Source organism: Schistocerca serialis, chromosome 10 (assembly GCF_023864345.2).
Source record: "Schistocerca serialis cubense isolate TAMUIC-IGC-003099 chromosome 10, iqSchSeri2.2, whole genome shotgun sequence".
Taxonomy (NCBI): domain Eukaryota; kingdom Metazoa; phylum Arthropoda; class Insecta; order Orthoptera; family Acrididae; genus Schistocerca; species Schistocerca serialis.
This window is the reverse complement of record NC_064647.1, coordinates 60,845,580-60,866,405: the sequence shown is the minus strand read 5'-3', so window position 1 is coordinate 60,866,405 and position 20,826 is coordinate 60,845,580. Positions and strand designations below refer to the sequence as shown.

The 20,826-nt window shown below is 45.1% G+C and overlaps 1 protein-coding gene across 4 annotated transcripts in view; it reads right to left on the bottom strand.

Annotated features, from left to right (window-relative positions):
- Positions 1–20,826, bottom strand: part of LOC126424754 (zinc finger protein 679-like) — a 319,807-nt gene that overhangs the window by 109,720 nt on the left and 189,261 nt on the right. The window lies entirely within an intron of this gene.

Below are 20,826 nucleotides of genomic sequence, written 5' to 3'. Positions count from 1 at the left end.
AAGATTATAAATACGGAGCATAATGCATTGATACCACAAATATTTGCACCTTTTCTGTTTGAGATGAGTTTGTACAAACGTCTCCGAATATTCACAATAGTTATACGAAATCACACGCAGTGATAGCGACGTTATTGCAATGTCAAACGTAAGGAAAATGTGAACCACCATTGCTTCTCTATCAGATGTACTAAATTTGCCAAATGTAGCTGTAGAACTCCAATATTTCCTATTTCAACTGGTCTTCACAAATCCCTTCCGTTCAAACTAGCAGGTAGTGTTGGTACGTGTCAGGACAGTTCCGATGGCCTTCTCATTACCCAGAAGTCTCTCGTCACAGAAACAAGTGAGTGACACTGCTCGTCTACAGCAGCTGCCACCTCGTCTGTTGAGAAGTGGGAGAGTGTGCTGCATGTACTCGTGCTCAGAAGGGTTTACAATTTAGTTTGCAGCTGGTAGTTGTCTTTAGGGAGTCGCTCAGCTGAAGTGAATCTCAGGCGTCGTCGTTTCCTGGAACGACAGCGTGGTTTCTGACTTGGGAGGGAGTCAGCAGTGTGTGTGCAAACTGCAAGGCCAAGACCAGCACTTGCGCACGAAAGGAATGGCACTATTGTGCGTATATATCAAGATTTAGTTTCCTGTTGATGGGGTTAAGTTTTAACAAGTGTGTAGTATCAGGAATTATTCAGAACGAACAATTTTAATTAGAACTGAAACCTCCTGGTAGATTAAAATGTCTGACATATCGGTACTGGATACTGGTAGATTTGCCTTTTCAGGCCAGTGCTCTACTGGCTGGGCTATCCGCGCACGTCCTACCCTCACAGACCTCAGCTCTACTTTTGTTAGTACTTGTGTCCTGCCCCCCAAACGGCACAGAAGTTGTCCCCTACACCTTTCTGGAGCAAACAATACTGTAGAGAATTCTGCAAAGACTAAAACGTGGGAGAGAGATAGTCGTAGGATTAGTTCTGTGAGAGTAGTTCATGTTTGGATAACTCAGTCGGTAGCGCATTAGTCCGCAAAATGCAGGTTCAAGTCACTTCAGTGCATTTTCCGATGCAGACTATAAATTTATGAGGGTTGTCCTCGATGGTGAATGTTCATCGGAGGTGAGGGTATCATCTGGAGTGCCCCAGGGAAGTGTAATAGGTCCGCTGTTGTTTTATATCTACATAAATGATATTTTGGATAGGGTCAATAGCAATGTGCGGCTGTTTGCTGATGATGCTGTGGTGTACGGGAAGGTGTCGTCGTTGAGTGACTGTAGGAGGATACAAGATGAGTTGGACAGGGTTTGTGACTGGTGTAAAGAATGACAGCTAACTCTAAATATAGATAAATGCAAATTAATGCAGATGAATAGGAAAAAGAATCCCGTAATGTTTGAATGCTCCATTAGCAGTGTAGCGCTTGACACAGTCACGTCGATTAAATATTTGGGCGTAACATTGCAGAGCGATATCAAGTGGGACAAGCATGTAATGGCAGTTGTGGGGAAGGCGGATAGTCGTCTTCGGTTCATTGGTAGAATTTTGGGAAGATGTGGTTCATCTGTAAAGGAGACCGCTTATAAAACACTAATACGACTTATTCTTGAGTACTGCTCGAGCGTTCGGGATCCCTATCAGGTCGGATTGAGATAGGACATAGAAGCAATTCAGAGGCGGGCTGCTAGATTTTTGCTACTGGTAGGTTTGATCATCACGCGAGTGTTACGGAAATGCTTCAGGAACTCGGGTGGGAGTCTCTAGAGGAAACGAGGCGTTCTTTTCGTGAATCGCTACTGAGGAAATTTAGAGAACCACCATTTGAAGCTGACTGCAGTACAATTTTACTGCCGCCAACTTATATTTCGCGGAAAGACCACAAAGATAAGATAAGAGAGATTAGGGCTCGTACAGAGGCATATAGGCAGTCATTTTTCCCTCGTTCTGTTTGGGAGTGGAACAGGGAGAGAAGATGCTAGTTGTGGTACGAGGTACCCTCCGCCACGCACCGTATGGTGGATTGCGGAGTATGTATGTAGATGTAGAATTATCTGATTATTGTTTATTCACATGTACCACATAGTTGCAACTTAAATGCAGCTACTTATGGACGTCTAGTGTGGCGTGTAATTGCCTTGTGGCAGTGAATCTTAGTAGATGTGCTAAGGCATCAATGCAGAACCGATTTACACTCAAAGAAAATTAGTTCCAATTTTGGCCACCACGTGCAAATGTGGCGCTGTACAACATGGTGTCAACATCTCCAGTGGTCATACCGAACAATTTGTGTAAGCGGCAGTTAATAATAAAATCAACATGTCTTTCTCACTGGTCTGACCTTTTCTGCCTGTGTCTTGCTCATAATCCATTACATATGGAAACATTTCTACACTGAAACGCCAAAGACACTGGTATAGGCATGCATATCCAAATACAGACATATGTAAACAGGCAGAATACGGTGCTCTGGACGGCAACGCCTATATAGGACAACACGTGTCTGGCGCAGTTGTGGGCTACTGCTGCTACAACGGCAGACTATCAAGATTTAAGTGAGTTTGAACGTGGTGTTGCCGGCCACGTTGGCCGAGCGGCTCTAGGCGCTTCAGTCCGGAACTGCGCGACTGCTACGGTCGCAGGTTCGAATCCAGCCTCGGGCATGGATGTGTGTGATGTCCTTAGGTTAGTTAGGTTTAAGTAGTTCTAAGTTCTAGGGGACTGATGACCTCAGATGTTAAGTCCCATAGTGCTCAGAGCCATTTGAACCATTTGAACGTGGTGTTATAGTCGGCGCATGAGCTATGGGACACAGCATCTCCGAGGTAACGATTAACTGGGGATTTTCCCGTTCGACGATTTCACGAGTGTAACGCGATATCAGGAATTCGTTAAAATGTCAAATATCCGACATCGCTGCGGCCGGAAAAAGACCCTGCAAGAACGGGACCAACGACGATTCAACAGAGTCGTTCAACGTGACAGAAGTGCAACCTTTCCGCAAATTGCTGCAGGTTTCAATGCTGGACCAACAACAAATGACAGCGTGCAAACCATTCCACGAAACATCGTCGGTATGGGCTTTCACAGCGAAGGTTGATGACACACAAGTTTTATGCCGCGCCTGGGCCTGTCAACACAGACATTGGACTGTTGATGACTGGAAGCATGTTGCCTGGTTTGACGCGTCTCGTTTCAACTTGTATTGAGCAGATGTACCTGTACGGGTATGGAGACAACTTCAATAACCCATGGACCCTGCAGGGGACTGTTCAAGATGGTGAAAAAAAATGTTCAAATGTGTGTGAAATCTTATGGGACTTAAATGCTAAGGTCATCAGTCCCTAAGCTTACACACTACTTAAACTAAAACACACCCATGCCCGAGGGAGGACTCGAACCTCCGCCGCGACCAGCCGCACAGTCCCTGACTGCAGCGCCCAGACCGCTCGGCTAATCCCGCGCGGTCAAGCTGGTGAAGGCTTTGTAATGGTGTGGGGAGTGTGCTGTTGGACTGAATCAGAACCCCTGATACATTTACATACGAGTCTGATATGTGAGACATACGTAAGCAACCTGTCTGATCACCTGCATCCATTCATGTCCATTGTGCATTCCGTTGCGCTTGGGCAATTCCAGCAGGAATATTCGACACCCCACACGTCTAGAATCGCCACAGAGTGGCTCCAGGAACACTCTTCTGAGTTTAAACACTTCCACTGGCCACCAAACTGCCCAGACATGAAGATTATTGAGCATATCCGGATTACCTTGCAACGTGCTGTTCATATAGATTTGCACCCCCTCGTACTGTTACGGATTTATGGAGAGCCCTGCAGGATTTGTCGTGTCAGTTCCCTCCAGCACTACTTCAGACATGTTTTGCAGCACTTCTGCATGCTCAAGGGAGCGCTACACAATATTAGGGAGGTGTACCAGTTTCTTTGGCTCTTCAGTGTATATGTCTTTCTTATATTCACAGCGCCAGATTTGCTCCTGGTTGCCAAAACTGGAACTAATGTTCTTCCAACATAATTTGGGTCTGTATTAACGCATTGGAATATCTACCAAGTTTGCCTATCATAACTCACATTGGCCCTCTGTGAGCTGCTGCACTTCTGCTGTAAGCACCAGGCTCTTGAAGTACCTTCGGTATCTCTGGTATGTCTCATACCTGAGAACAGCATTCACAGTGGGGTTGCATTGTGGATTGTGCGAAGCTTTTCTGAACCTTGTACAAACAACTTTAAACTACACTTACAGATTTATTTATGGTTATTTTATATTGAAGGATTACATAAGTGATTTAACACCCAAGAAAGCGATTTTCTGTTCCAAGCGGGGAGAAATCATGAGTAAACTTTATTTTTAGCCTTAAGAAAACAGCGTATAAAACTTTAAAATAGTCTAAATCATGACAATTGCACACAATATGCTGTACACTGCTGTGGAAAAGGGAAACTGCTAAATGTAACATGATAACGTGGTTGCAATAGGTATGCACAAAACACTATTAAACCGCAAAAGGTTTCACTTACGTATGTGGCAACAGGAGGGGTCTGACCACCCTATCATTGTCAAATCCAGAATTAACAAAGCAGTTGTTGTTGTTGTGGTCTTCAGCCCAGAGACTGGTTTGATGCAGCTCTCCATGCTACTCTATCCTGTGCAAGCTTCTTCATCTCCCAGTACCTACTGCAACCTACATCCTTCTGAATCTGCTTAGTGCATTCATCTCTTGGTCTCCCTCTACGTTTTTTACCCTCCACGCTGCCCTCCAATGCTAAATTTGTGATCCCTTGATGCCTCAGGACATGTCCTACCAACCGGTCCCTTCTTCTTGTCAAGTTGTGTCACAAATTTCTCTTCTCGCCAATTCTATTCAATACCTCCTCATCAGTTATGTGATATACCCATCTAATTTTCAGAATTTTTCAGTAGCACCACATTTGGAAAGCTTCTATTCTCTTCTTGTTTAAACCATTTATCGTCCATGTTTCACTTCCATAGATGGCTACACTGCATACAAACACTCTCAGAAACGACTTCCTGACACTCAAGTCTATACTCTATGTTAACAAATTTCTCTTCTTCTGAAACGCTTTCCTTGTCATTGCTAGTCTACCTTTTATATCCTCTGTACTTCGACCATCGTCAGTTATTTTGCGCCCCTAATAGCAAAACTCATTTATACTTGAAAAAAGAAACAGCATCGGTCGTAAGCTTAGTGACAACAGTGCATCCCAATTTAAGTTATACAATATAGCACTGAAGATGGTCACTTAGTGACAGAAAATCGATTTTGCAATAGTAAAAAATATACGACCAATGCTGTTTCTTTTTTCAAGTATACCTGTTATTTGGTCGTAGTGCACAAGACAACATGGAGTCGCCAATCAATAAAACTCATTTACTACTTTAAGTGTCTCATTTCCTAATCTAATTCCCTCAGCACCACCCTAATTAATTCGAGTACACTCCTTTATCCTCGTTTTGCTTTTATTGGTGTCCATCTTATATCCTACTTTCAAGACACCGTCCATTCCGTTCAACTGCTCTTCCAGGTCCTTTGCCGTCTCTGACAGAATTACAATGTCATCGGCAAACTTCGACGTTTTTATTTCTTTTCCGTGGATTTCAATTCCTACTCCGAGTTTTTCTTTTGTTTCCTTTACTGCTTGTTCAATACACAAATTGCATAACATCGGGGATGCGCTACAACCCTGTCTCACTCCCTTCCCAACCACTGTTTCCCTTTCATGCTCCTCGACTCTTATAATTGCCATCTGGTTTCTGTACAAATTGTAAATAGCCTTTCGCTCCCTGTATTTGAACCCTGCAACCTTCAAAATCAGAAAGAGAGTATTCCAGTCAACCTTGTCAAAATCTTTCTCTAAGTCTACAAATGCTAGAAACGTAGGTTTGCCTTTCCTTAATCTATCTTCTAAGATAAGTCGTAGGGTCAGTATTGCCTCACTTGTTCCAACATTTCCATGGAATCCAAACTGATCTTCCCCAAGGTCGGCTTCTACGAGTTTCTCCATTCGTCTGCAAGGAATTCGTGTTAGTATTTTGCAGCTGTGACTTATTAAACTGATAGTTCGGTAATTTTCACATCTGTCAGCACCTGCTTTCTTTGAGATTGGAATTATTATATTCTTCTTGAAGTCTGAGGGTATTTCGCCTGTCTCATACATCTTGCTCACCAGATGGTAGAGTTTTGTCAGGGCTGTCTGTCTGTGAAAATACGGGAGAAAGGCTATGAAAGAGGAGGAGAAGGGGAAGGAGGAGGATAAATAACAGATGGAGACAATAGAAATATCTCAACAGGGCTTATACAGGGTGATTACTAATTACATGATCACCAAAATGAGATGAATTTGTAACCACGCACCTAGCATATATGATATTCGACTTAAGCATAATAATTAAACTTTTTCAACTACGAGTGCAACTAAATTTCTGTTTTTTTCCTTCTGTATGGAATTCGATAATGCACAGACCATGGCAGCGTTCGCAGCCATGCCTCAAGCAGTCTATACTGTTTTCAGCCTGTGGCTGCCGCAGTCGCACTTGTCACGCAGCGATGCGACAGAGTAGCCGTCTACCGTCCCGCGGCGGAGGGTCTTACACTGCATTTAAAGCAAGTCGCAACTTTTGACAGGTCAGTGCGGAGCGAGTGGAGGGAACCGTAGTTGCCAGCGCGTGCTGGGCGCGTCGGCAGGTGACAGTTACATAAGGCGAGGCCTACGTTTTTTACATGTGTGACTTTCAGGTGAGGTTAGGGTCGGGAACGTGACACAACCCATCCCCTCTCCAAGAGGAATGCAGTTCCTAACCCATACCCATTTTGTTGAAGATAATTCGGAGCATGTTACCATATTTCTTATTGTGATTCTGATACTTAAGTGTTTTCTCTAATTCATTTCCATTGTTGAGTGGTATTGAGTAAATAAATTAGTGAAGTAGAAATTAGAATATAAATGAAAAACTTGGTTTAGCTTAGAGAGTTACATACTGGCATTCAGCGGGCAGAACAGCAGAACAGAAGAGACAATGACCGTGAAGTCAGCAAGTTCCACATAAGCGGGCGCTGTCGATTCAGCCGTCAGGGCATCGCCCGACCGGCTCACGTGTTTCTCAGTTGTCGCATGTGAGCAAAGGCCCTCGCCTACATTCCAAGAGCCAATGACCGACGTTAAGAAGATTCTTCGAGAAGATTTTCAACGTGACAGAAGAGGCAATGACCGTGAAGTCGTTCACCTCCAGTAAACTGAAGTGAATAAATACGTGAGACGCAGTGGGCCCGACAGACGGAGACGGAGACGGAGACGGAGACGGAGACGAAGACGGAGACGAGCGACGAAGAAGACGAAGAAGTGAAGAAGCGTAGCAGTTGTTTTAAGTCAGTTTCGGTGCTGAAGACCGTCATGCAAGAAGAGACTACATCATGCACAGACGCACCAAGTCCGCCGCTGTAATGGAATAGCAAGCAGCAGTCTCGGCGCCAGAAGACAGAAGTTAAAAGCTATTTGAAGTCTGATTTTTACGTACCTGGGTGACTCGTGAGGACGGGAAGGAGACGGCCTCACGTCAGCAGTCACCTGTGAGCTGGGATGAAGACCTGACAGCCGAAGACTGGCAAGCGGGAGTCCGTGGTTCGAGTCCGCGACACCGGCCTTCCCCCGCCGCGCCGCTCCGCTGGCCGACGCACAACACACGCGGCCGCTTAGAGAAGAGAAACACTGGGACGCCACATCCAAGGTATCACCATCCGATGCACGACTTCGCTCGCAGTAATTAAACGGGCCACCTCGCGCTGCGCGTCTCCGGTCAGCTGGGCGAGACGGCGACACGAGATACACACCGCTACGCGTAATCAGACGCCGCCGCCGCCGCCGCCGCCGCCGCTGCCGCAGCAGAAGGCTACGCAAAACGACACAGCTGCCGCTCTCCGAACGAGAACGTCCAGTAAGATACAGTTGTACGAAACTTTCAATAAAAGTTATCTTATGTAAAAACGCTGTTTCATTCTACCTCATACCCGAGCCAAGGAAGAACCCACCCTGCCCACATGTTGTTAAGAGAGAAAAATTAATTTATCTAGTATTTTCACCCTGACATAATGCTTTAGAATGCTCATCCTGACAATTGACTAGCATCAAAAGAGAGAACCCATTTACATTTAGTAGCAGAAGTGCTACATTTAGTAACAGAACTGTTACATCATATACATCTTGTATTCAATATGGTCATCGCTCCCAACATTGTTGAAAGTGTAACTTGTATATTTGCCCATCAACCAAATCACTGCGTTATTTTTTTGCCTTAGGGTAGTAACTTTCTTCTGGTCTGAAGAAAATATTAGTCGGTACATTTTTGGTGAAGTTCTTGTTATTTGAGCAATTTTCTCCCTGGTCCACCTCCAGTTGATAATCCCATCGCCACATGTGTAACGATGAGGCACACTATCAACGAGGTTGCATTTGCTGCAGAGGTTAGTGTCACTTAAACCGATGGCAAAGAGACGCTCATTAGTGCTGATGATGTCATTGACTACCTTGTACCACGCTGTTCTCACGTCAGACGAAAGAGCATCACTACTGACGTTTTTCCAGACCACATTCCATGCTATTCCAGCGTATTTAGTTTCTATGTTATTTTTCCTTTCATGTTTCCGTCTTTCAGTTAAAATCGCCTTTGCTGTAACGTTTTTGGAGTTTAAAAGCATTTTGCTGGGATAGCTTAGTTCAAAATAATACTCCCCATCATGTTTTAGCTTAAAAGTTATTTTTTGTATATTTATCGGCGGTTCTACACTTTCTGGCCTGACAGTGTCGTATAGTTTTGCTGTAATGCACTCTGAATCGTTGCACATTACGCTCGTTTGACATACTACGCCGTCGCTTTAGACTTGATGTCGGTTAGTCCCCGTGGTGTCACCGCCAGACACCACACTTGCTGGGTGGTAGCCTTTAAATCGGCCGCGGTCCGTTAGTATACGGCGGACCCGCGTGTCGCCACTGTCAGTGATAGCAGACCGAGCGCCACCACACGGCAGGTCTAGAGAGACGTCCTGGCACTCGCCCCAGTTGTACAGCCGACGTTCATAGCAATGGTTCACTGACAAATACGCTCTCATTTGCCGAGACGATAGTTAGCATAGCCTTCAGCTACGTCATTTGCTACGACCTAGCAAGGCGCCGTATTCAATTGATACTTATTATATGAAGCATGTATCATCAAGAGCGATGTTCTACAATTGTGGATTAAAGTTAAGTATTATATCAACTACTTATTTTATTTGCAATTCTCAAGATATTGTCCTGTTCCAGACCTCACGCCAGTCAGCGTATAGTTAAACGCGTGCATTTCGGCCTCCTCTAGCAAAACAGTGTTGGCGCTTCTGCCAACACTACAAAATTGGCGACGAGGATACAAACGGTCTCCTTTATATATCACTAATTTACTTGTGTCATGGCTTCGCCACAATCTCCAGATGTACTGTCCGAATTTTATCGCTTGCAGAATCAGCAGACGCAGGCCTTGTTGGATGCCCTTGGACAGCTCGTCCAGGGTCAACGTGCTCTGCAAAACGATGAGCCGCCGCCGCTCCACCGCTACCGCAGCCACAACACGCAGTTGCACCACCTTTTGGTCCGTTTGATGCGGCACTGGAAAGCTGGACGGAGTGGTCACGCCAATTTGGATTCCATCTCGCCACCTACAGAATTCAAGGTAACGAGCGGCAGCCTCACTTATTGGCGTGTGTAGGGGTTCCGACGTACAGTGTGATAGTGAAATTATTTCCCCGCCGCGACGTAGCAACTCTGTCCTACGAAGAAATTTTGTCTGCATTAGATGCATATTTCAAGGAATCAGTCAATGTAGTTGCAAAACAGTATACATTCTTTCGTACAAAACGTACAGCCGGTCAAACTAATCGGGAGTGGGTTGCAACTTTGCAAGGCCTTACTAGGGATTGTGCTTTTGAGTGTGAATGTGGACTCCCTTATTCAGATACTATGGTACGTGATGCAATTGCACAGTACGTTTCTGATGTTCGTATATGGGAGCAAATTTTGAAACTAGGCAATCTCTCCCTTCAACAAGTGATAGACATATTAGATAGACAAGACACGCTTGACTTTGCTCAGGAATCATTTGCAACTTTGCCAGCCGTGTGTCACGTTAACCGGCCCGCCGGGCGAGCTGCACGGAACTGTAAACAGCCCTCGCGCACGTCCGCGCAGCCACGTGCGCCGCGCAAGCATGCAAATGCAGTGAAATCATGCCCGCGGTGTGCTACTAGACATTCGCGTGAGAACTGCCCGTCACGCCAAGCTATTTGCTTTTTCTGTAATAAAAAGGACATGTTCAGAGTATTTGCCAGAAAAAGCTCCGATCGGACACTCACAACCATTCCAGGCCCTTTGCTTCGCGCCGGAATCGGAATCGAACCAAGAATACTCAGGCTCGTGAACCTTGGCCCATGGACATTCATGTAGTTAATTCCACTCCGCCCAGTGCCACTTTCTCTGTCAGTGACTGTGTTCGTCCCACAAATACTGTGCGTCGACGTCGCAGGAAATCACGTCAAGTAGCAAGTGCTTCTGTACCAGTGTCTGTTCACTTTGCACGAGACAGTCGCTCTTGTCGTCAGCAGGACAATAATCTGTTTGTAGACTTGGACATTAATGGCAACGTGATCCCATTCCAGCTCGATACCAGAGCTGCAGTTTCGCTAATCAATAAAGACACGTACAAACAACTGGGCACACCTCCGTTGCGTGCCGCAAATGTTACGTTAAATAGTTATTCCAGTCAGAATATCCCTGTGTTAGGACAGTGCAGCCTTCTTGCTACATACAAGGGACAAACAAAACTTGTGTCATTTTACGTACTTCGTTCATCTTCTGCAGTGAACTTGTTTGGTTTAGATTTATTTCAGTTGTTTAACATGTCTATTGTAAATCAGGTCCTATCAGTGAACCAGACTGTGTCTTCAGCCAGTGTTTCTAGTCTATGTGAAGAATTTGCAGACATTTTTGCACCGGGCTTTGGTTGCGCTAAGAACTATAAAGCACATTTGGAACTGAAAGTAAACACGCAACCGAAATTTTTCAGAGCACGCAATGTTCCCCACACATTGCATGATGAGGTCGCAAGAACATTAAATGATTTGGAATCACAAGGTGTGATTGAACGTGTGCAGGCTTCTCTCTGGGCATCACCCTTAGTAATTTTGCCAAAGCCTTCCGGAAAATTGAGACTTTGTGTGGACTTCAAGGCAACAGTGAATCCACAACTAGTGATTGCGACTTTGCTTCACCCCGCCCGGAAGATCTTTTTGACAAACTGTGCCCCAGTAAATATTTTTCGAAGTTGGACCTAGCAGATGCGTACTTGCAAATACCAGTGGACGACGAATCCCAGCGCGTCTTGGTGGTTAACACGCATCTTGGTTTGTACCGATTCAAAATACTGCCATTCGGGTGTGCATCCGCCCCTGCATTGTTTCAGCAATATCAGCAAACTGTTTGTGCGTCGGTCCCTACTGCAGCAAACTATCTGGACGATATTGTGATCTCCGGAAAGACGGAAGAAGAACATTTAGCCAATCTCAGAACATTATTTCAGGTCTTGCGCCAAAATGGTCTTCGCTTGCGGAAGGACAAATGTGCGTTTTTTGCTCGTGATTTACCATATCTGGGACACGTAATCAATGCCCAAGGCATACATCCTAGTCCAGAACACCTCCGTGCCATACAAGACTTGCCTTCGCCGCAGAATTTGAAGCAGCTACAGAGTGTGCCGGGTAAAATAAATTACTACCATCGCTATGTGCACAATGCCTCTTCCATTTCAGCTCCGCTTCATCGCTTACGCCGTAAAGGTGTTCGTCTGGAAGACGGAATGCGAACACGCCTTTCGCCAGTTGAAATCGGCGTTGCTTTCAAATACTTGCCTTACGCCATTCTATCCCCAGAAACCCCTTTTGTTGATGGTAGATGCATCGGATTTCGGGATCGGTGCTGTGCTTGCGCACAAAGATGGCTCGCATGATCGCCCTATTGCCTTTGCGTCCAAATTGCTCTCGTCTGCGCGAAGAAATTATTCACAGGTAGAGAAAGAAGCTTTGGCTCTCGTCTTTGGTGTTACTGAGTTTCATGATTTCTTGTATGGTCGTCACTTTACCATCATCACAGACCACAAACCTTTGACATCGCTTTTTCATCTGAACAAGCCTGTACCTCCACGTACAGCGCAGAAATTCATTCGCTGGTCTATTTTCCTCTCGCAGTACCGCTACGATATCTTGTATCGGTCCACTGCTAAGCACGGAAACGCCGATGCGTTGTACCGTTTGCCTGTTGCTGAGGATAGAGTATTCGATTCCTCCAAACTTGCTTGCCTGTTCATTGATGCGGAAACCGATGACGTGGTCGAATCGTTTCCGATTGATTTTCGTCGTGTAGCTACAGCCACAGCTGCTGACCCTGTCCTTGCTACCGTTTTGCGTTTTGTTGCTACGCAAAGTCACGGATCGACGATCCGTTGGTTCGCCGATTTTTTGCTCACAAGGAGAGACTTTTTGTTTGACGTGGTGTTTTGCTGTTGCGTTCTGATAATGATCAGTCCCGGGTCGTGGTCCCACGTTCATTACAGTCCTCTGTCTTACGGCTTCTCCACCAAGGACATTGGGGTATCGTGCGAACGAAACAGCTTGCTCGTCAGCACTGTACTTGGTTCGGAATCGATGCTGCGATTACGACTATGTGCTCTTCTTGCATGGCGTGTGCCGAACAACAATCCGCACCACCGCGGAAATTCTTTGCATGGCCGAAAGCCACTTCCCCTTGGCAATGCTTACACATCGATTTTGCTGGTCCATTCTGGAATGCTCGATGGTTGGTTGTTGTCGATTCCTTCAGTAATTTTCCTTTTGTTGTCAGGATGTCTTCCACGACGTCTTCAGCCACCATCCAAGTGTTGTCTGCTATCTTTTGCATTCAAGGTCTTCCACAGACTATTGTTTCTGACAATGGCCCACAATTCATGTCCGCAGAATTTCAGTCATTCTGCAAGGCCAATGGTATTCAACATCTGACATCCGCGCCGTTTCGCCTCAGTCCAACGGTGCCGCTGAACGATTGGTCCGGACTTTCAAGTCCCAAATGTTGAAGTTGAAAGAGTCGCATTGTCGGGAGGACGCGTTGTTGCTCTTCTTGTCTTCGTATCGCTCTCAGCCCCGAGATGGTCGCTCGCCGGCTGAGTTGCTCCACGGTCGTCCTCATCAAACCTTGATGTCTTTGCTGCATCCGCCGCGTCAGGTTCCTGTGCAGCGGCAGACACCTGCTTTTGCTCCAGGCGACGTTGTATTCTATCGCAACTATCGCGGTTCACGGCGTTGGCTCGCAGGGCGCATTCTTCGCTGCCTCGGCCGCGCTATGTATTTGGTTTTGGGGGCCTCTGGTGAGGTGCGTCGGCATCTCAATCAGCTGCGCCTCTGTCGTCGCACGGGTTCTGCCGCTCCCTGTCTGCTTTCAGCGACGGTACCGTCCGGTCAGCGCCCTGGGGACCCATCTACTGGCTCGCCTCATCCCCAGGTGTTACCGACGCTGCCTTCCATTTTGCCCCATGGCGACGCGCCGCCGCCACCGCCGCCGCCGCCTGTTCTCCCGCCGGCGACGCCCGCAGTGGACGCTTCACTGCAGCCGCCGGGCGCCTCCCTGGGTCACGCGCCGCCGATCGCTTCCCGTGACCAGCTGTTCTCCGACATGGAACTCTTGCCCGCTCCGGACCAGATGTCGTCTTCGCCCGTCGGCTGCCCCGACGCGATGGAGGTCGACCCTACGGCCCCTCCTGTCTCTGGGCGCATACACCGCATGTTGGCGTGCACTCTGGACTAGGTTTTCAGGCGTTTCCTAGCTCCCCTCGGACCGAATGGCCGGGTGCGGGTGGCACAGCCTCGCCTGTTGTTGGGCTCCCCACCTCGTCGCATACGTCAACATGGGGTCCTCCCCACGGCGGGCGGAAGCCTTATCACACGACCGTTCGCCGATTTGCGGGGGAGGAATGTGGTGTCACCGCCAGACACCACACTTGCTAGGTGGTAGCCTTTAAATCGGCCGCGGTCCGTTAGTATACGGCGGACCCGCGTGTCGCCACTGTCAGTGATAGCAGACCGAGCGCCACCACACGGAAGGTCTAGAGAGACGTCCTGGCACTCGCCCCAGTTGTACAGCCGACGTTCATAGCAATGGTTCACTGACAAATACGCTCTCATTTGCGGAGACGATAGTTAGCATAGCCTTCAGCTACATTTGCTACGACCTAGCAAGGCGCCGTATTCAATTGATACTTATTATATGAAGCATGTATCATCAAGAGCGATGTTCTACAATTGTGGATTAAAGTTAAGTATTATATCAACTACTTACTTTATTTGCAATTCTCAAGATATTGTCCTGTTCCAGACCTCACGCCAGTCAGCGTGTAATTAAACGCGTGCATTTCGGCCTCCTCTAGCAAAACAGTGTTGGCGCTTCTGCCAACACTACAGTCCCATTCCTCCATTGATTGGATCCAAAACAGCTGTCTTCGCCGGCACTCGAAACAATTCCCCTTTCCACAAAAACCTTGCTAAGGTGGACACGATCGTCTTCGCCACCATTGATGGAATGGGGAGAACCTGTGCTATGTAGTAGGCCTTGAATAAAATATACGTGTTGATTAACAGTATTCTCTGGAACTGGTCTGTGCTACGTTGACAGTTTTCAATCAAACCTCCCTTGATTTTTCTTGCTACCTCCCGCCAGAGTATTGCCATCATTTTTGAAATGTCAATGCTGTTCCAAGAGCTTTGTGTTCATTAACTTGGTTCGTCCACTCAATGCGAAAGTTAGCGAGCCGCTTTATGTTTAGAAATTTACTTTTGTTTTAATTTACCCTCTCACCTGATGCGGAACAGTATTTTACAAGTATCATCTCTAGTTGTGTCACATCTGCTTGGTCTCTGATGATTCCCCCTTCATCGTCCGCGTGAGCACCTACCACGGTCTTTGTTCCTTGAATGGTAATGCCTGTCAGGCTGTGCTGTGGCTGTCTCAGGAAAGGTTCCAGCGATATAACAAACAGGAGCATGGATATGGGGCTCCCTTGGGTAACGCCCCTTTTTATTTCAATTTGTTTTGACTCGGAGCGGAACCCGGCACGCCCGCTTGACTGCGTCAACAGAAAATCGCCCAAGCCGACTGATTTGCGATGTTTGTCCAACGTTTTTAAATAAATTATTGTTTAATAAACTCTAATTCTCGCACATCTTATAGTTTGATTCGTCAGCTTGATAATGAACCGGCCATCATTTCGTTAATGGTCATAGTTATTGTGTTACTTCGATAGTAGGTAAATTACTGCAAGCAATTCTTAGTTTGCAGTGGAAAATATGTATCGCTATGAATTTGTGTTTGGTGTGTGATAGGTTACATGTTGCTGCGTATTAAATGTAGATGATATATTGAATTATTCTTTAAACTTGTAAGGATATCGCCGTCTGCTTCCAATTTTGATAAAATTTGATGCATATAAAGCGCTCGGTAACGAACTCGTACGTCAGTGAAAAAACTACAATAAAATATCTGTAAATTCCTCGTGACTCATAAATGGTTTGAGAGATCCAAACAAAATTTTGGCAAATGATAGGGCGCAAAGACGAGAGTGTTTTGCCATACGATTAATATGCGAAACTTCCATATCTACCGCGATATTCAAGCGAGTACAGATTTTTTCAATGGAATAATGTAATTATTCAGAGCCATCGATAACTGGTGAAACGAGAATTGCTGTGGGTTTTGTGACAATATAAGTGAATCGGTTACAAGTTCATTCTTATATTAAGAATGGGCTGCTTCTTAAACTATTGACCTGACTAGTACACAGTTATAAGTTTAAGAATACACTATTTCAGGATTCTGTCGCAATTCCGACTGCATTAGAATGTTAGTGAGAAGAACCTCGTCAGTCCTTCATGAATCAATGTCCCCTGACCTGGCTTCTTGTCCGCCCAGTAGCTGAGTGGTCAGCGCGACGGAATGTCATGCCAAGGGGCCCGGGTTCAATTCCCGGCTGGGTCGGAGATTTTCTCCGCTCAGGGACTGGGTGTTGTGTTGTCCTCTTCATCACCAACTAATCCCCACCGACGCGCAGGTCGCCGAAGTGGCGTCAACTCGAAAGACTTGCACCAGGCGAACGGTCTACCTCTACCTGACTGGAGGCCCTAGCCACACGCCATTCCATTTCACTTTACTGTCTTCTCGGTATGGCTGACAAATCAAGACCAGTCCCGATGTGCAACATTTTCAGTGGCTTCTTTTGCCAGAATTTCAACCTCACTGAGCGTAACACTTCTTGTTGTTTTTTATCACATTGCTTTTCACCGACGCCCATATACTCGGCTGGATTTAAATGAACATGATACGAAGGAAGCCTGATTAGAGTATTCCCTTTACTGTTAGCCAGTTTGTCCACCTGGCAGTGTGAAGTTATGGCTTGTACAATACTACAAACGGCTCTAAGCACTATGGGACTTAACATCTGAGGTCATCAGTCCCCTAGACTTAGAACTATTCAAACCTAACTAACCTAAGGACATCACACACATCCGTGCCCGAGGCAGGATTCGAACCTGCGACCGTAGCAGCAGCGCGGTTCCGGACTGAAGCGCCTAGAACCGCTCTACCACAGCGGCCGGCACAACACTACAAGTTCGATTATTTTCGCCTTATACATGCTACGTTCACTTTATCTCAATGAACATTTCTTTCTACCCGCAAAATATCCGCTTTCCTTCACAGCATTGTTGGAGCCTTATGCATCAAAACAGAAGGGTAATGCATTTTGTCCATTACTGTTATAGAATTCCGAAGAATGTTTTGCAGTAGAATGTTATCTGCCCAGCCCATGAACGTGTTCTTGGACGACACTTTTATTGAGAATCTAGTATTCAGATGTACTGCACTGTTATTAATGCAATGTCAACACAAAACGCTTGTTCACAATACCTGACGACTACAAAAAAGTTCAACGCCAGAAAACACGACGTTACAGCGAGAGCTGACAAACGTTGAGGCATGTAATGCGTGAAACCACGTGGTGTGGTAACAGGGGCGCGTTAACCGATCCGCTGGCTCGCCATTGGTGTCACCTGGTCGACGGCGTCACGCCCCCTTGCGGTCAGCCAAACGTCAAAAGTCGCAACTAATTTGAAACGCAGTTGCCTACAGTTCACAAGACTTTATGTATACGTGACATCATTTTGACGTCGTCACACGCACTTGTCGAAGACCCCAGGAACTGCCATCGGCTTGTGTTAACATTCGATGCTGGCTGCTGGTGAAACACCATGCTGGATTCCGTAATTTTGTATCGTAGCTTGCATGTTACGAAAGTTTGCCTTTCAAGGCAATGGTACATGGAAAATTTATAAAAATACTTCTTGGAAGGATCTGTTATAATTAAACGCCTTCCTGAGATGCAAGTAGCAGAACAAACGGCAAACTATCGCTGCTTCATCGTGCTGTAGTGGTTATAAGCGCTGATTTAGAGTGCATACTGTAGCTATACAACAGGTTCATGTCCTGCTGTATCTGAATTTTTTTCTTCACCTCCCCGTTTCCACAATGTCCTGGAACTAACTTATTAAGTTAACAGAAGTATGTAATGGTAAAACAAATTAACACTGCAGAATCAAAAGCGCAGAAAAGACATTTGCAAAAGAATTAAAAGTCAACTTATTCTGAACCATATATAAAGGAAAATTTACTACCTCGTTCTTTTAGGACACTTCTTTGCCAAACAAAAATGTCTGCAACTGAAGTTCAAATATGGCTCTGAGCACTATGGGACTTAACAGCTATGGTCATCAGTCCCCTAGAACTTATAACTACTTAAACCTAACTAACCTAAGGACAGCACACAACACCCAGCCATCACGAGGCAGAGAAAATCCCTGACCCCGCTGGGAATCGAACCCGGGAACCCGGGCGTGGAAAGCGAGAACGCTACCGCACGACCACGAGATGCGGGCTGCAACTGAAGTATTTCTTTAAACACTAATATGACGATTTTCGTAATTTAGTAAATAACAGATCTGACAAATACCGACGCATTTTTGAGAGATCGTCAATCTCTTGCCGTTTTGAAACAGCATTTATTCATTGGGCGTAAGATAAATGAGATGCTGCTTTAATTCATCTACAAACCTCTGCTGAAACTGGTTTTCAGAGTTCCTCCGCTGCCAGATCGCTGCGCGGCAAGTGCGACCGCAGCAGCCGCGGAGTGTTAACAGTATAGACTGCACGAAAAAAAAATGGCTCTGAGCTCTATGGGACTTAGCATCCGAGGTCATCAGTCCCCTAGACTTAGAACTAGTTAAACCTAACCAACCTAAGGACACACACATCCGTGCCCGAGGCAGGATTCGAACCTGCGACTGTAGTAGCAGCATGCTTCCGGACTGAAGCGCCTAGAACTGCACGGTCACAGCGGCCGGCCGACTGCAAGAGGCAAAGCTGCGAACGCTCTACGCGGCATTATTGAATCTCACAGAGAACAAAAACAGTCCGCTAGCTGCACTCATTTTGTTCAAAGAGCGTGATGAATACTGTTGTATATATACGTTATTGAATCGAGTGCTTACTGGTTTCAGCTTTTTATGCCTGTAAATCAGTAAATCGTTTCATTACTGGATTGATGAGTGCGTATTAGAAAAGTACAACTTTTTCAGTAAGTCTCAGAGTTAACTCTATGCGACACTTTAATTTCTCCCTCCACCTCAGCCCAGTACACATGAATGTAGAACTTAACATATTTATAAACGACGTAACTTTGAGGTCGACGTACCCTGTGGTAAAGAACAAGTTTTATGTACTGGTTCCCCAGTACATAAAAAATTCAAAGTGACTCAATCTGCTAGGAAAGTACCTGCGACTGGGGTACGCACGGTGTGTTATTGGTGGATTTTGCTGGACACGGGACCACTGCAAATGCTGCAGCCTACAGTAAAACCTTGGTTAAGTTGCGTCATCTCCTTCGTGACAAACGCCACAACATTAATGCTGACACTGTCAAATTTCTTCATGAGAATGTTCGCCCACATCTTGCTGCTCCTGTTCGTGAGAAAATCACTAAATTTGGGCGGAGGATGCTCCAGCATCCACCTTACAGTCCGGACCTTGCACTGTTGGACTGTTGTGATGATGATGATGATGATGATGATGATGGTGTTGTTTGGTTTGCGGGGCGCTCAACTGCACGTTCATAAGTAGTAGTAGTAGTAATAGATTTATTCATCTGTAGATCTCTTTTTACAAGGATATAGGATATGTCAAAGTATTTACAAGTTTAGACCAATTCGTGTATACACACAAACATTTACAGACTTCTAGTTAGAGACAATCATTAGATTTACTCCTGGAATACAATACTTTTTTTTACAAATAACTTATTACATAATGTAATACCACACATTTCACTCATATCTCACTATTAGTCACTGCACACACTATACACAGATTGTATCATAACACTTCACTCACTAGCACGCACACACACACATACACACACACACACACAGTTGATCTCTGGGCCATTTTCTGTACCACAACTTCCCATTTGCTATCCTGAATAATTGACTCAGCATCCCTCTATAACGAGTTAGATGTTGAGCTCAGAAAGAGGAAGAGGTGTTAATATTGTGCAATACATAGCTTGGGGTAAGTTTTTCTAGAAAAGGAAACAAATGAAAAAAAGACATAGTGTGAAGGTGTTACGTGCAATGTTAGATGTTTTATAACCATTAATATTATTTATTTGTATAACATTTGTTTTTGCCAAACACCTACTCTGTTTTATCTAAGTAATCCTTCAACGTATAAAATTTATTGCACAACGGGTACTTTTTAGCTGCCTTTTTAAATAAGTGTATTTTGCAATTTCTTTTATCTATTTTGGTAATTTATTGGTAAAAAAACCCTGTTTTGAGTTTTATGTTTATTTTTTCTGGGAAAATGTAAGTTGAGTCTAGCTCTTTTTCCATGGTCATGGACAGAGCTGTGTGTGCAGTAATTACCAATGTTATTTTTAATGTGTACAACTGACTGGTAAATGTATTCACATGGAGCAGTTAAAACCCTCAGTGTTTTGATCAGATCTTTACAAGGTTATGTCTCTTATGGCTCTTTTCTGGAGTTTGAAAATTGTATTAATATTTTGTTCATTTGTTCCCCAAAGAAGAATGCCGTAGCTAAGAACTGAGTGTATATATGAATAGTATGTAACTAAAAGACACTGCATGTTACATGCTGACGATAGGATTCTAAGGGCATAACATGCTAATGACATTCTGTTTGCAAGTACCTTTGTGTGTTTACAGCACTGAGCATTGAGAATCAATATTCATTTCTAGAAATTTTGCATTTGTTACACAGCCTATAGGTTTGCCATCTACATTTAATTTAACACTGTTATTTTCCCTCTTCAAACTGAAATTCATGGCATCAGTTTTCTTTACGTTCAGTGTCACTTTATTGCTTATTGACCAATCGTTAACTTCCTTGAGAGTTACATTTGCTTCATCTGCAAGGAGTTTTCGTTTCCTCAGTGACTATAATATTGCTGTCATCAGCAGAGAGAATTTTTTCACCATGAGTAACACTACTGGGAAAGTCATTGATGTACATCAGGAATAGTATTGGTCCTAATATGCTACCTTGCGGAACCCCCTATATTAATGTATTTTGGCTCTGATAAGTGTTTTACTAAATGTTTACATCTATTT